The sequence below is a fragment of the Notolepis coatsorum genome (assembly GCF_963971535.1).
Source record: "Notolepis coatsorum genome assembly, chromosome: 1".
NCBI classification, from domain to species: Eukaryota; Metazoa; Chordata; class Actinopteri; order Aulopiformes; family Paralepididae; genus Notolepis; species Notolepis coatsorum.
Genome location: NC_140165.1, coordinates 42072233 through 42086037, shown reverse-complemented (window position 1 = coordinate 42086037; position 13805 = coordinate 42072233). Strand labels below are relative to the sequence as shown.

Here is a 13805-nt window from a genome sequence, read left to right as displayed (position 1 = left end):
CACGCAGGGCTCACACAAGCAATAAGGGTACAGAGGACGGTCGACGTGGGCCAGGTAAAGACGTATGGGTCAGCGGATACCGACGGTGCAAGAGGTAGAGTGGGCAATACCGATACCAGAGATATAGACTTGAACAGACCTATATTCAAACCAGCCCCTGCCAACAGTGACGTGTCATGTTCCAATCTGGGGGTTCCAGTATGTAGACGCCCGCCTCCACAGGTATTCTTTCGGGTTCTCCCCACCTTAGGTGTAGATGGTATGTCTCAGATGACACAGACTGTCAGCTGCACAGTAAAGGTATCCATATTATGGAAGATCAAAAAGACGCCTCACACAAAACAGAACTGGGCAGGTTACATTCCCAATACCCCGGGACCGGGGGGTCTGTACCTAGGTGAAGGCGGTCAACCTCCATCTATCGTCCGCCAGAACGTAAAATATTGGGAGGATAATCAGATTACAGGACCCAAGATGGCAACATATTAATGTAACATCATACAATGTAATGTGATACCTAAATATGTCATTGTCATTCAATAAAGAATAATTAAACGCAAAGGTATCCGTCTGTATCTTATTCACAATAAGGGTCATTTAATAAGACAGGTATTCGTCTGTATCTTATTCACAATAAGGGTCATTTAATAAGACATGTCAGCATGTCAAAGAGGGCCATATCGGATTACAGGACCCAAGATGGCAACATAATAATGTAACATCACACACCGTAATGGGCTGCATAAATATGTCATTGTTCTTCAATGAAGAATCATTAACGCAAAGGTATTCATCTGTATCCTATTCACAATAACATTCATTTAATAAGGCCACGTCAGCATGTCAAAGAGGTCATATTAGAAGACATCTGCCATATTCCATAAACCAACCATAGACTGTATTCAGTAGTGGTGCCATGTACCCATCTGCATGAGCCTTATATAGATGTAAGGCAGTGATCCAGAACCACTAATCACACACACACACACATTCAGAGAGAGAGAGAGAGAGAACCTACGTCACATGCACACGCCCCCTCATTACTCAAAGTCTCAATTTCATCCTAGTAACGAAACCCTTACTAGCTCCGTGTGGGGATACTGTGACTGAACTTGCAAATCCCTCCCCTTTTCCTCCTCTCGTCCAATGTCCTGGCTCCTGCAGTGCCACATGTCCTTTCCCCCTCCTAGGCCCTCCCACACCCCACCCTGTGCGTGCAAGGGCGGCGGCCGATAGATTGATGTGGGGGGCGGGCCCCCCACATCAATCTATGGCCGGCCGCCGCCCTTGCACGCACAGGGTGGGGTGTGGGAGGGCCTAGGAGGGGGAAAGGACATGTGGCACTGCAGGAGCCAGGACATTGGACGTGCATTGGATGTGCACTGTTAATAATGCTTGTATATCTTATCGTGTGTTGTCATGTTTGTTTATATGTTTGTTTAAAAAAGAATTAAAAAAATAAAACACAAAATACAGTACAGCTCAATACTAACAACTGCTAAGAGGATGAAAACCAGAAAAAGACTTTCGTCTTTTTTACATAAGGGTCCTCCATTTTCAATTCATCAAGACATTTATGACATACAAGACATACAAATATACGGTACTGTGTAAAAGAAAAAGAGATCATAGAAAAATATACATCCGAAGGGGAAAAAACTGTACATTGGATTTTGACATTTACCAGGGTCAGTTTCTAATTGCAGCCACCCGTAGGTGCTCTTTGAGAGCAGTTTTGAAGGAGGGTAGGGATTCACATTTATTTACGGCTGTGGGTATGGCGTTCCACATTACTGTGGCATAATTGCTAAATGTGTTTAGTCCCTTTTTTGAGCCGAATCTGGGTTGAACGTGATTTGTGGAACTCCCTCTGGTGTTGTGGTCGTGGACTTCACCGACCTTTAGGAAGTATTTCGACAGGTACATGGGTATCTTAGTGGTGTAGTGTATCTTGTAGACCAGGCCCATTGCAAGTTGCTGTACTCTGTCGTCTACTCTAAACCATCCTAGATTATCAAAATGGGCAGGGGATAAGTTGGGTTTTAGAAGTAAGGCCAAGCAGTAGTCTGACCAGTTTGTTTTGTGATGTTTAGCCTTGTTTTTAGGGCCTTTGAGGTGCTTTGGTACTATGAGGCAGAGGTGGGACCAAGTCATTGTTTTGCAAGTCTCAAGTCAGTCGCAAGTCTTGGTACTCAAGTCCCAAGTCAAGTCCCAAGTCAAGACAGGCAAGTCCCGAGTCAAGTCCCAAGTCAAGACTGACAAGTCCCAAGTCGAGTCCCAAGTCCTAACCTTTGAGTTTCGAGTCCTAAACAAGTCATAATATGCTCTTCACCAAAAAAAATCATTATCAACTTGTTGGCAAAACATAATCAAATGGGGTGGGTGGGGAACACTGTACAACTGTACAAGCAAAACTGTACATTGAATATTGACAAAACCATACTTGGTCATTTACTGTACATTGGAGGGGGTTGGGTTAGGACATTTACTGACCTTACTCCTAGAACCCACCTCAACCCTGCCCACTTTGACTACCTAGGATGGCTTAGAGTAGAAGACAGAGTACAGCAACTTGCAATGGGCCTGGTCTACAAGATACACTAAGATACCCATGTACATGTCAAAATACTTCCCAAAGGTCAGTGAATACCACGACCACAACACCAGAGGGAGCTCCACAAATCAAGTTAAACTCAGATTTGGCTCAAACAAGGGACTAAACATGTTTAGCAATTATGCCACATCAATGTGGAATGCCCTACCCACAGCTGTAAAGGAATGTGAATCACTACCCACTTTCAAAACCACTCTCAAAGAACACCTACGGGAGACTGCAATTCAAAACTGGCCCCTGTAAATGTCCTAACCCAACCCCCTCCAATGTACAGTAAATGACCTAACCCAAGAATACATGAGACCCTCTTCTTAGAACCAAGTATGGTTTCGTCGATATTCCAATGTACAGTTTTGCTTGTACAGTTGTACAGTTTCCCCCACCCCGCCTACCTACCCCCCCCCACCCAACCCACCCAACCACCTCCAATGTACAGCCCCCCCCCCACCGCACCTACCCAACCTCCTCCAATGTACAGTTTCTACGTCAAATGTATATACTCTCTTTTTTAGACTATTTTTGTATCACAAACAGTACTGTATTTGCAAATCTGGTATGTCATAAATGTATAGATGTAGCAGTACTGTCTATCTGTATGTCGTGTATGTCATATATGTTATGATGAATTGAAAATGGGGGACCCTGATGTAAACAAGACAAGTCTTTCTCTGGTCTGCATCCCCTTAACAATTGTGTGTATTGAGCCATACTGTATTGTACCCATTCTGGAATCTGTTAATAACGTTTGCAATCAATCAATCACTAGCAAGCCAAGTTACTTACCGATTTGTGCAGCTTCAAAAATCGAACGAAGTAGTTGGAAGTTGTTGCTTCTCCATCTGTGATTGTCGAGTTGCACCTTTTGCATAATGCAATTCGTTTTTTGTTGACCACCACCACGTAGTTTTTATAAGCAAACGAAGCAATCGTTGGTATAATTTTCCACTGAATCCTTCGTTATTAACGTCCGTAACGTAAGATAGGTTCTTTGAGCCAAGACCCAATTTACATTTAACTAAAACGTTATTTTCTTTGTGCTCAACAAAAGAGAAATAATGAGGATATACAATATCATGTGTAACGCTGGGCGCCGCCATGACAGTCTCAATTAAACAAAGAAAGAATAAAACACGCCCACAATCTTCGCAGGTGACACAGGAGCCGGCTGCGCGAATTAAGTGTATATTCGCTGGAAATTAATTAATTCACAGCACATTTAATAACATAATTTTTAATCGTTGGACATGGGGGAATGTATCAAGTCTTCTCAAGTCAAAAGGCTCAAGTCCAAGTGAAGTCACGAGTCATTGGTGTTAAAGTCAAAGTCGAGTTGCAAGTCTTTTTTGTTTTGGTCAAGTCAAGTCCAAAGTCATCAAATTCGTGACTCGAGTCTGACTCGAGTCCAAGTCATGTGACTCGAGTCCACACCTCTGCTATGAGGTGCAAGCATAGTCATAGAACCCTTGAATGAGTGCTCCTGTTAGAGTCTTCAGGGTATTCTTATTTACCAGAGAGGAGATCCTGTACACAAATCTTGTTCGTTGGTTGACTTTTTTTGATTGCATTGGTTGCCATTTTTGTCACAGGAAAGATTTGCCTCTAGGATGGAACCCAGGTAGGTAATTTAATCTTTCCTTGTGACAATATTGTCACCCACTGTAACTGAGAAGCTGTTTGCCTTGCTGAGTTTGCTATTTCATTCAAAGAGAATGGATTCCGTTTTACCCAGGTGTAATGATAGTTTGTTATCAGTGAGCCAGTTGCAGATTCTGCCGAGTTCAGAGCTGAGGGCTTTTTCAACCTACAACTTGTCCCTGTCAGAGACCAGCAGGGCAGAGTCGTCAGAATGGAGTGGTTGACAGTTTTGAAGTCCAGCATGACCATGCCGAAGTATTTGCCCACGTCCACCTTGTGTTTTATGTGGTTGTTCAAATAGAGAAGGCATACATCAGTGGAATGGGATGTTCTGAAGCCAGAATGGAATTCGCAGATTATATTTTCGTAGGTACTTTTCGACCTGTTCGTAGACAATTTTTTCCATAACTTTCGAGATGGAGGTAAGAATAGAAACAGGGAATTGAAATATCTGGGGACGTTTCCCTGTTTTATGGAGAGGTTTATTATGTGGGTGATGATTGGGGTGATGGTGGCTGCTGAGTCTCTGAGGAATTTGGAGGGGATATTGTCATGGCCAGTGGCCTTGTTAGGTTGGAGGGTGCTCAGTTTTTTGAACACCTCATCAGTTGTTACCATTTTGAGTTTGAAATCGTCTTGGAGAGATGGACCAGTGAGCCTATTGTCACCACATTGGAGAGATGGACCAGCGAAGCCAATTGTCACCACATTGGAGAGATGGACCAGCAAAGCCTATTGTCACCACATTGGAGAGATGGACCAGCGAAGCCTATTGTCACCACATTGGAGAGATGGACCAGCGAAGCCTATTGTCACCACATTGGAGAGATGGACCAGCGAAGCCACTGGGCAGCTGCAAAGCTGCGTTGACTCCACAGACTGGAGTGTCTTCAAACAGCCTGGATGAAAATACAGACACTGTACATCAGTTTTTGCTAGGAGTTCCCAGCAATACTCTGGTCAAATACAACAACAACAACAACAACAACAACAACAACAACAACAACAACAACACCAACAACAACAACAACAACAACAACAACAACAACAACAACAACAACAACAACAACAACAACAACAACAACAACAATGGAAAGGCCTCCAATAAATCACAAACAAAAAGAGGAATTTCCCCACAAACTACCTGCATGGACCTGAATTATACTGTCCATTTGAGAGACAAAAGAAAAACCTGGATCACTGACCCCTCGCATGAAAACCAGCATGTTCCCTCAACACAGATTCTGCCCACTCAGCTCTACTCAGCTATGTGTTCCATCAACACAGACCCTGGTTCTTCAGCTATGTGTTCCCTCAACACAGACCCTGGTTCTTCAGCTATGTGTTCCATCAACATAGACCCTGGTTCTTCAGCTATGTGTTCCTTCAACACAGACCCTGGTTCTTCAGCTAAGTTTTCCCTCAACACAGACCCTGGTTCTTCAGCTAAGTGTTCCCTCAACACAGACCCTGGTTCTTCAGCTATGTCTTCCCTCAACACAGACCCTGGTTCTTCAGCTAAGTTTTCCCTCAACACAGACCCTGGTTCTTCAGCTATGTGTTCCATCAACATAGACCCTGGTTCTTCAGCTATGTGTTTCATCAACACAGACCCTGGTTCTTCAGCTAAGTGTTCCCTCAACACAGACCCTGGTTCTTCAGCTATGTCTTCCCTCAACACAGACCCTGGTTCTTCAGATATGTGTTCCATCAACACAGACCCTGGTTCTTCAGATATGTGTTCCATCAACACATACCCTGGTTCTTCAGCTAAGTGTTCCCTCAACACAGACCCTGGTTCTTCAGCTATGTGTTCCCTCAACACAGACCCTGGTTCTTCAGCTAAGTGTTCCCTCAACACAGACCCTGGTTCTTCAGCTAAGTGTTCCCTCAACACAGACCCTGGTTCTTCAGCTATGTCTTCCCTCAACACAGACCCTGGTTCTTCAGATATGTGTTCCATCAACACATACCCTGGTTCTTCAGCTAAGTGTTCCCTCAACACAGACCCTGGTTCTTCAGCTATGTGTTCCCTCAACACAGACCCTGGTTCTTCAGATATGTGTTCCATCAACACAGACCATGGTTCTTCAGCTAAGTTTTCCCTCAACACAGACCCTGGTTCTTCAGCTATGTGTTCCCTCAACACAGACCCTGGTTCTTCAGATATGTGTTCCATCAACACAGACCATGGTTCTTCAGCTAAGTTTTCCCTCAACACAGACCCTGGTTCTTCAGATATGTGTTCCATCAACACAGACCCTGGTTCTTCAGATATGTTTTCCATCAACAAAGACCCTGGTTCTTCAGCTCTATGTTCCCTCAACACAGACCCTGGTTCTTCAGCTAAGTGTTCCCTCAACACAGACCCTGGTTCTTCAGCTAAGTGTTCCCTCAACACAGACCCTGGTTCTTCAGCCATGTTCTAGGTAGATCATATGCACAATTGAGAAAACATGCAATAAGGCAACAATGGTCTTTTAGAACATAACATCACAAAAACGCACCTACCCCTCAGTCACCCCCCCCCCCCTCACCATCCACTCTGATAGAGTGATAGACCACTGTAACACTTCCGGGATTCTGAAATCATGGAGGAGAGAGCGGGGGGAGAAAATGAATGAATGTGGATGAGGAAATGGAGGTGGAAGCATTCAGTCGATCAAACGACAACATGTCAGCTGCTGCTGCTGCACAGCTTCTCTGTTCCACCTCCTGCTATTTGATGTTCGCTGGGTTGAAGCAACATGTGGATATAAAGTCACACACACACACACACATGCACACACAGCGAATAAATTATTATGATTATGATTATAATGATTATTTTTTTACTGGATTTTTATTGAATCAGTTTGTATGTCTGTCATGAGGATCAGTATTTATTTATTTTAGTATTTATTCTAGTTTATCTAGTATCAAATGGCTATAACTGAGACCGGAGTGCTGTATATCGTGCATCCATGTCAATGGAAAAATGACAATAAACATAACTTTGACTTTGACTTTGACACACACACACATGCATGATGCACACACACACACACACACACACACACACACACACACACACACACACACACACACACACACACACACACACACACACACACACACACACACACACACACACACACACACACACACACACACACACACACACACACACACACACACACACACACACACACACACACACACACACTTTTTTGACCAAGGCACCCCTGCAAACCCCCCCATCCCACGGCACCCTTTTCAAAGAAAAATAAACTCCATGTTTGTGTCCACATGTATACGGATATTCTTGAGCTTGACGGAAGTTGAGACAAAAGTTGCAATGCAAATACACATTCAGTAGCAAGTATAGCATATTATAAGGGTAATTCTGGTGTTTTTAAACCTGGACCCTATTTCTCCATCACCTGGGGTTTAAATAACTAATGGTAAATGGAAATGGTAAATGGTGCATTTATATAGCGCTTTTATCCAAAGTGCTTTACAATTTTGTTTCTCACATTTTACCTGTTCACTCACACATTCACACACCGATGGCGGAGGCAACCATGCAAGGTGCCAACCTGCTCAATTAAGGGTTATGAGTCTTGCTCAAGGACACTTTGACACACTGCCTGGAAGGAGCGGGAATCTAACCGGGGACCTCCAGATTACTAGACGACTGCTCTACCTCCTGAGCCACTGTCGCCCAACATGTTTTGGAACGGAGAAGGCGTCATCTAAAACATATACAACAATGATTTGAGTTTGCGCATATCCAAGTTGTACCAACAGAATGTCGTGCCAGACTTTGCACAGTTTTCATACACTACTTTTGTTGGATAGGGACATGCTGAAGTGGCTAGTGGTGCTATAAATGGATGAAAATACTCCTGTTCGCAAACTGCGCCTTGCAGACCAGCGGGTCTAGTGACCATTGACTGGAGGAGAAGAAGAAATCCTATACCAAAGCATTTTCTTCCTAAGAGTTATCATGTTGACCTGGGATGCTAGAACAGAGACCGGAAGAAGTGAGATGTAAACACAAAGATCTGTCTCTTGTGGTGTAAAATAGCTGAAGCTACTGTAATAACTTACTCAAAAGAATAGTGTTGAGATCAGAAGCTCTGTGTAGGATTGTTAGTAACTGTCTCACTGTACATATGGCTGTTTACACTGTTTCTCCACCTTGTGGCGAGTATAAAAGCAAAGGTATACTCCCATTTCGTTCTCTCCCCCAATGTCTCTCAGTGAGAGAAGAACATGTATGTTACTGCTCTGTGAATAAAAAGAAACCACGCCAGTTCAGTCTCAAGATAGAAACCATGCCTCTTGACCACATTATTGTCGCCCTATAGCCGAAATCTGTTAACAGGTTATGGGCCCAGATAACGGCGGGGCGGAAATAGTGGAGGTACTGTAGCAAGCTTAGCTGAAGTATAGGCTAGGATAGTGCCGGGAGCACCGCGTGGCTAGACGCTAGGCCAACAAGGGGGCGAAAGCTAAGCATACCATTAACGAAGAGGATGGAAAACAAGAGAAGAGGCAAATGGCCGACATTCAATGGAAAAGCAGAGAACTACGAGCTCTGGGAAGAGTGCATGCTGTAGCTTCATTCTGTTGGACAACCTGTACTCGCCCTGACATATGTTCTGTAGTGAGTAAGTGTCATAGTATTTTTGTTGACCCCACAGAGAACCATTGAACTACGTCAAAAATATGTTTTTCGTTATCCCAGAGGTGCTGCAGACAGACAGCGGTGTTTCAGAAAAGACAACAAAGGTTTAAGGGCTTAGAGCCTACAGTGATACTATCAGCCTGTGAAGCTGAGTATATGTTTCTAGCTATGACAATGCAAAATGTGTTTATCTAGAGCAACTGCTCGAAGTGATGAAGATAAGGTTATGAATGTATTGCTTAAAAAGATTTAATTGAAATGTATCCTCTATACCGAATATGGTGTTTTTGAAGAATGGGCGTTCTGTCAAAACCGTTTAAAATGATGAACATTGTGCATATATGGAGACTGTTGTTTATGAGGACAACCAGGGGACCATTGTGATTACTAGGAACCCAATATGTCAATATAGATGTAAACATGTCATTATGAATAATATCATCTCATTAGATAAGAAAGAATGACACCGGTTTACTGTCCAATGGACGACAGAGTAATAGATACTATGAGAGAGCCTGTTTCAAATTAAAATTGAAGGGATTTGCAAAGGTCATGTTTAATGTGAAGATATTGACTGTCATACCCTAAGGATATTTTTGGGATTATATTATTTCTTTTGTTAAATGTTTTCCCCAGAAGTCAGCCAGTATGCTAATGCACCCAAGTGGGAGTGTTGAGATCAGAAGCTCTGTGTAGGATTGTTAGTAAGTGTCTAACTGGCTGTTTACACTAGTAACTGTTTACCTGCATATATAATTGTCTCCACCAGTGACTGTCTAGTTGCATATATATCTGTTCCCACTAGAGGGCGCTCTAGGCGGAGCCACCCAGGTACTCCACCTTGTGGCGAGTATAAAAGCAAAGGTATACTCCCATTTCGTTCTCTCTACCAATGTCTCTCAGTGAACATGTATGTTACTGCTGCTCTTTCCATGTGAATAAAAAGAAACCACGCCAGTTTAGGCTCAAGATAGAAACCATGCCTCTTGACCAGGGGCGTCGTTTTGGTATGGCAAGGGGAACTCGCCATACCTTGGCAAATTTAAATAAAAAAAAATATATATATATACATTTTTTTTATAATTACAATTTTTTATGTTGATTTAGAATTCGAATGTCAACATTATGAACGACACTTCAAACTATTCGGTACAGCCCTAGCATGTTTTGATATTGTCAATTATCTCACTTTTACTAGGTGACTTTTACTGTGACTAACTGAAATATGCCAAAAAAAAAGAAAATGGACATACAGATTTTTTTTTATCTAAGGGCAGCAAAGACAAGTGATACAGGGACACAGGTAAGGTCTTACAATGGCTTAGTGATTATAACAGTGCAGTTCAGCATTCAGTAACCCATACTTTTTGTGAACGTGTTTTTGATACTACATTCTGTTGAACACACACCTCAAAACCGTACCTAAGGAAAATTGGCTCAATTGCAAGAAAAATAATAGACAGTTATGATATTACATTCTGCATAATTTGTATGCAAACTATTGTGGTTCCCTGCTTTAGTCTGTTGACACATTTCTATACTAAAAATGCTTGTGTAGTCCTGTGTCATACCTAAATGTCATATAAGTGAATTGTATAGAAAAAACTCACCAAAAGTGACTATTTCACAACTGATTTGACCAAAATAATCCACCCCCTCCGTCCTCGCCATACCTTGGCTTTTACTGAAATGACACCACTGCTGAAGAGGCAGAGCCTGCGGAGGGGGCGGGCAGAGTCGGCTGTCGGATTTTGTCTTGTCGATGATAAAACAAGATATAGGCAGCGTTGGTCATGATCTGTTCCTCTCTGGCATACGTCACCTTGCTGTCATCAAAGTAATACCACTGGCCATTGTCCTTGTTCCGTGCATTGCTGGTATAATGTCCATCTCTAAGTCCTCCGTAGTGATTGGACACAGCAATGAGGTCATATCAGCTTGGAGGCTCCCTGTTGGTCAGGCTCTTTCTCAGCAGACATGCAGAGAAGTCGAGGTCCCTCAGTGGGAAGTCGACGATGCTGTCAAGCTTCTCTATGGAGAATTTGGTGTAGGAGAACCTCTTGAGATGGATGATGAGGACCTCTGGCAGAGACCACAGATCCAGCTTCTTAGTTGCCAGCTGATGTTTCTTACACAGAGGACAATACCATGGCTTCTCCTCCTCCAGGGTCTCTACAGTAGTAAACAGCTGGATACACTCCTGCAGCTGAACCGTGGTGTGTTGCTGAGGAACCTCCATGCTGGAATGGTTCACGTATTTATCAGCTTCATTCTCATTGTAGAACCTCTTCTTCATGTCAGAGTCCCAGTCTATGGCCACGTACGGCTGAGAGCTGAAGGAGAAGGCTCACCCGTCCCTCGCTCTGTGGTTCCGTTGGAGTTCACCGCCTGGATGGAGAAGAGACACCTCTTCCTTTTACGGCTGCACACCTTCCTCTTAGCCGGCTGCTCGTTGGCTAGCGGGCCAGGAGAACAGGCCTCTTCCTTCTTCTCCTCCTCCTCGTCATTTTCGCAAGGCTGCCACTCTGTCCCCTTTAGGTCTATGAATGGTACTGCGCTAAAAATAGCGTTAGCGTTCCCGCTCGTGTTAACATCGTTAGCTGCAGCGGTGGAGTTACTGCTAGTGTTAGCAATGGTGTCCGTGCTGGTGCTAGCGGTGGCGCTAGTGGTGCAGGTGGCAGAGGAAGGGCTGTCTTCCATCCTCGTCACGTTATTGGCCTCCTGCTCGGCGTGCTCCAGTGAGGGCTGAGTTTTGGTGGGATCAAGGTGGGGCTTGGTTATAGCAGAGCCATCTGGTTGGCTGTCAGTCTGTCCTGTCACCACAGCAGTTATCTCTGTGGGAGGGGCCTGCTCTCTCCCCATCCTCTTCCCCCTTATCGTCACTGACACTGTTGGTCTGAGTCTTATACAGCTCCTCTTCCTCCTCCTCCTCTTCCTCCACCTCATCCGAAGGGTCAGGGGGTCGTACGTAGCGTGCCAGTCTCTGTAGAAATATGGCATACAGAGCCTCTGTGTTACACAGGCTGTGAGGTACAGCCATCAGCAGAGGGTGTCCGAACAGGGAGGTCCCATAGGAACTGCTCCCAGAGCCATAGTCCCTGTAGTGAGAACGCTCCCGCAGGTAGAGAGCCAACACCACCTCCTCTCCATCCTCCTCCACACAAGCTCTACTCAACTCATAAACAAAGATGTCATCTCTGTCCGGAATACAGCTGAGGGCCTCGTCAACGTGGTAGATCTTATAGAACTGATGGTTGAACACGTCTGCTACCACCATCTGGCCGGCTGGTACGTTGGTCATCACTGAGAGGGCAGAGCAGAGGTCAGATACCTTGCCTGCTTTAGGGACCACCACATGATGCTGTAAAGGCTTGGCGTTTGGGTCCAGAGAGACAAAGAAAACCTCCATGACTCTGTCCTTACTGACGGGGAGCGGAACACTCAGGTAAGAGAAGGGGTCGAAGGTCACAGAGCACTTGTGGCACTCTGGGCAGACCAGCGTGGACTTAAAGAGGCCGTGGAATGTGTCGACGATCACTGAGTCATTACAGCGACGATGTTTCCGCCATGCCTCCTCCGCCACTTCCTGGTCGGGACATCCGTCTGCGTCCCGTTGTTCTATGTACTCTTTGTTCTTGACTCTGTTGAGGTCTTCCTGCAGTCCATCCAGCAGGAAAGAGAGCAGCTCTTGGCAGTCATGCTGCTCGTAACCCAGGAACTGAGAGGCAAAGTGTCCCACCTTGGTCTTGAAGATGCGCGGCATCACAGAATAGTGTCTTCCAGACCACATCTGTTTAATAACATCAGCGTATGTCTCTGCTATCTCTCCCTTCACACCCAGAGGGTTGGTGAAGTTCAACTCCTCCTGGTACAAGTTACACAGGAAATACTCTGTCAGGGGAGGGGTGTTACTGAGACACTGTAGAGCTGAGTTCATGAAGCAGGTATTCCCCAGGTTGGTCAGACCACAGACACCAGGCTGGCCACGGTACAAGTCCTGCTCCTCCGCCGAGTTCCTCATGATCTGACGTCTGGAACTGGGCCAGGTGCCGTCAGCGCTCCTCATCTCCATGATCAATGTCTTTCCATGGCTAAACGGTAGGCGATGCATCTTGTTTGAGAAATGGTTTCAATCTATGTTGTTTAACAGTTGATCTGTTCAGTCTTGTTCAAAAAAGTCCCGTTCAGATAACAGGACTAACTTCGTTGGAGCGGAGCGCGAGCCAACGTTCGTTGATAAAGAAAAATAATGTCCACAGCCGCTCCAGTGTAAAACAAAGATATCCAAATGGTGTATTTCTCTTCCACAGCGAAGTCTTTCTTTACAGAAGTGGTCCTAAAGCTATTTTCCTAAATATTCATGTTACTACTACAAGGTAAGAATACTGTATTTTCCCAGTCTCCAAAATCCCTGCCGACTCGACACATGAAAATTCCTCCACACTGGAAAGCCGTAAATCAACTTGCCGGCTCTTTCCACAGCAAAACGGTAGGCTTGGCACCTTGGTTGAGAAATGCAGGCTTCAGTCTATGTTGTTTAGTCTGTTCAGGTCTGTTCAGTTCTGTTCAGTCCTGTTTGAAGATACACTCTGCCTTCTTCTTCTTCTTCTTCTTCTTCTTCTTCTTCTTCTTCTTCTTCTTCTTCTTCTTCTTCTTCTTCTTCTTCTTCTTCTTCTTCTTCTTCTTCTTCTTCTTCTTCTTCTTCTTCTTCTTCTTATTCTTCTTCTTATTCTTCTTCTTCTTCTTCTTCTTCTTCTTTTGAATTTCCGGCAGTGTAGACGCATCGTGGCGTATTACTGCCCTCCACAATTCTTTTGATGAGCTCTTCTTCTTCTTCTTCTTTTCCTGCAGTCTACTGGAATCCGTCATCCCCTACATTGTCCA

The 13805-nt window shown here is 44.5% G+C and overlaps 1 pseudogene across 1 annotated transcript; it reads right to left on the bottom strand.

Moving 5' to 3' along the window:
- Window positions 1-10602: 10602 nt before the first annotated feature.
- LOC311231886 (ubiquitin carboxyl-terminal hydrolase 11-like) lies at window positions 10603-12993 on the bottom strand (annotated as a pseudogene). Its single transcript has one exon. The product of its transcript is annotated as a ubiquitin carboxyl-terminal hydrolase 11-like (transcript).
- Window positions 12994-13805: the final 812 nt, after the last annotated feature.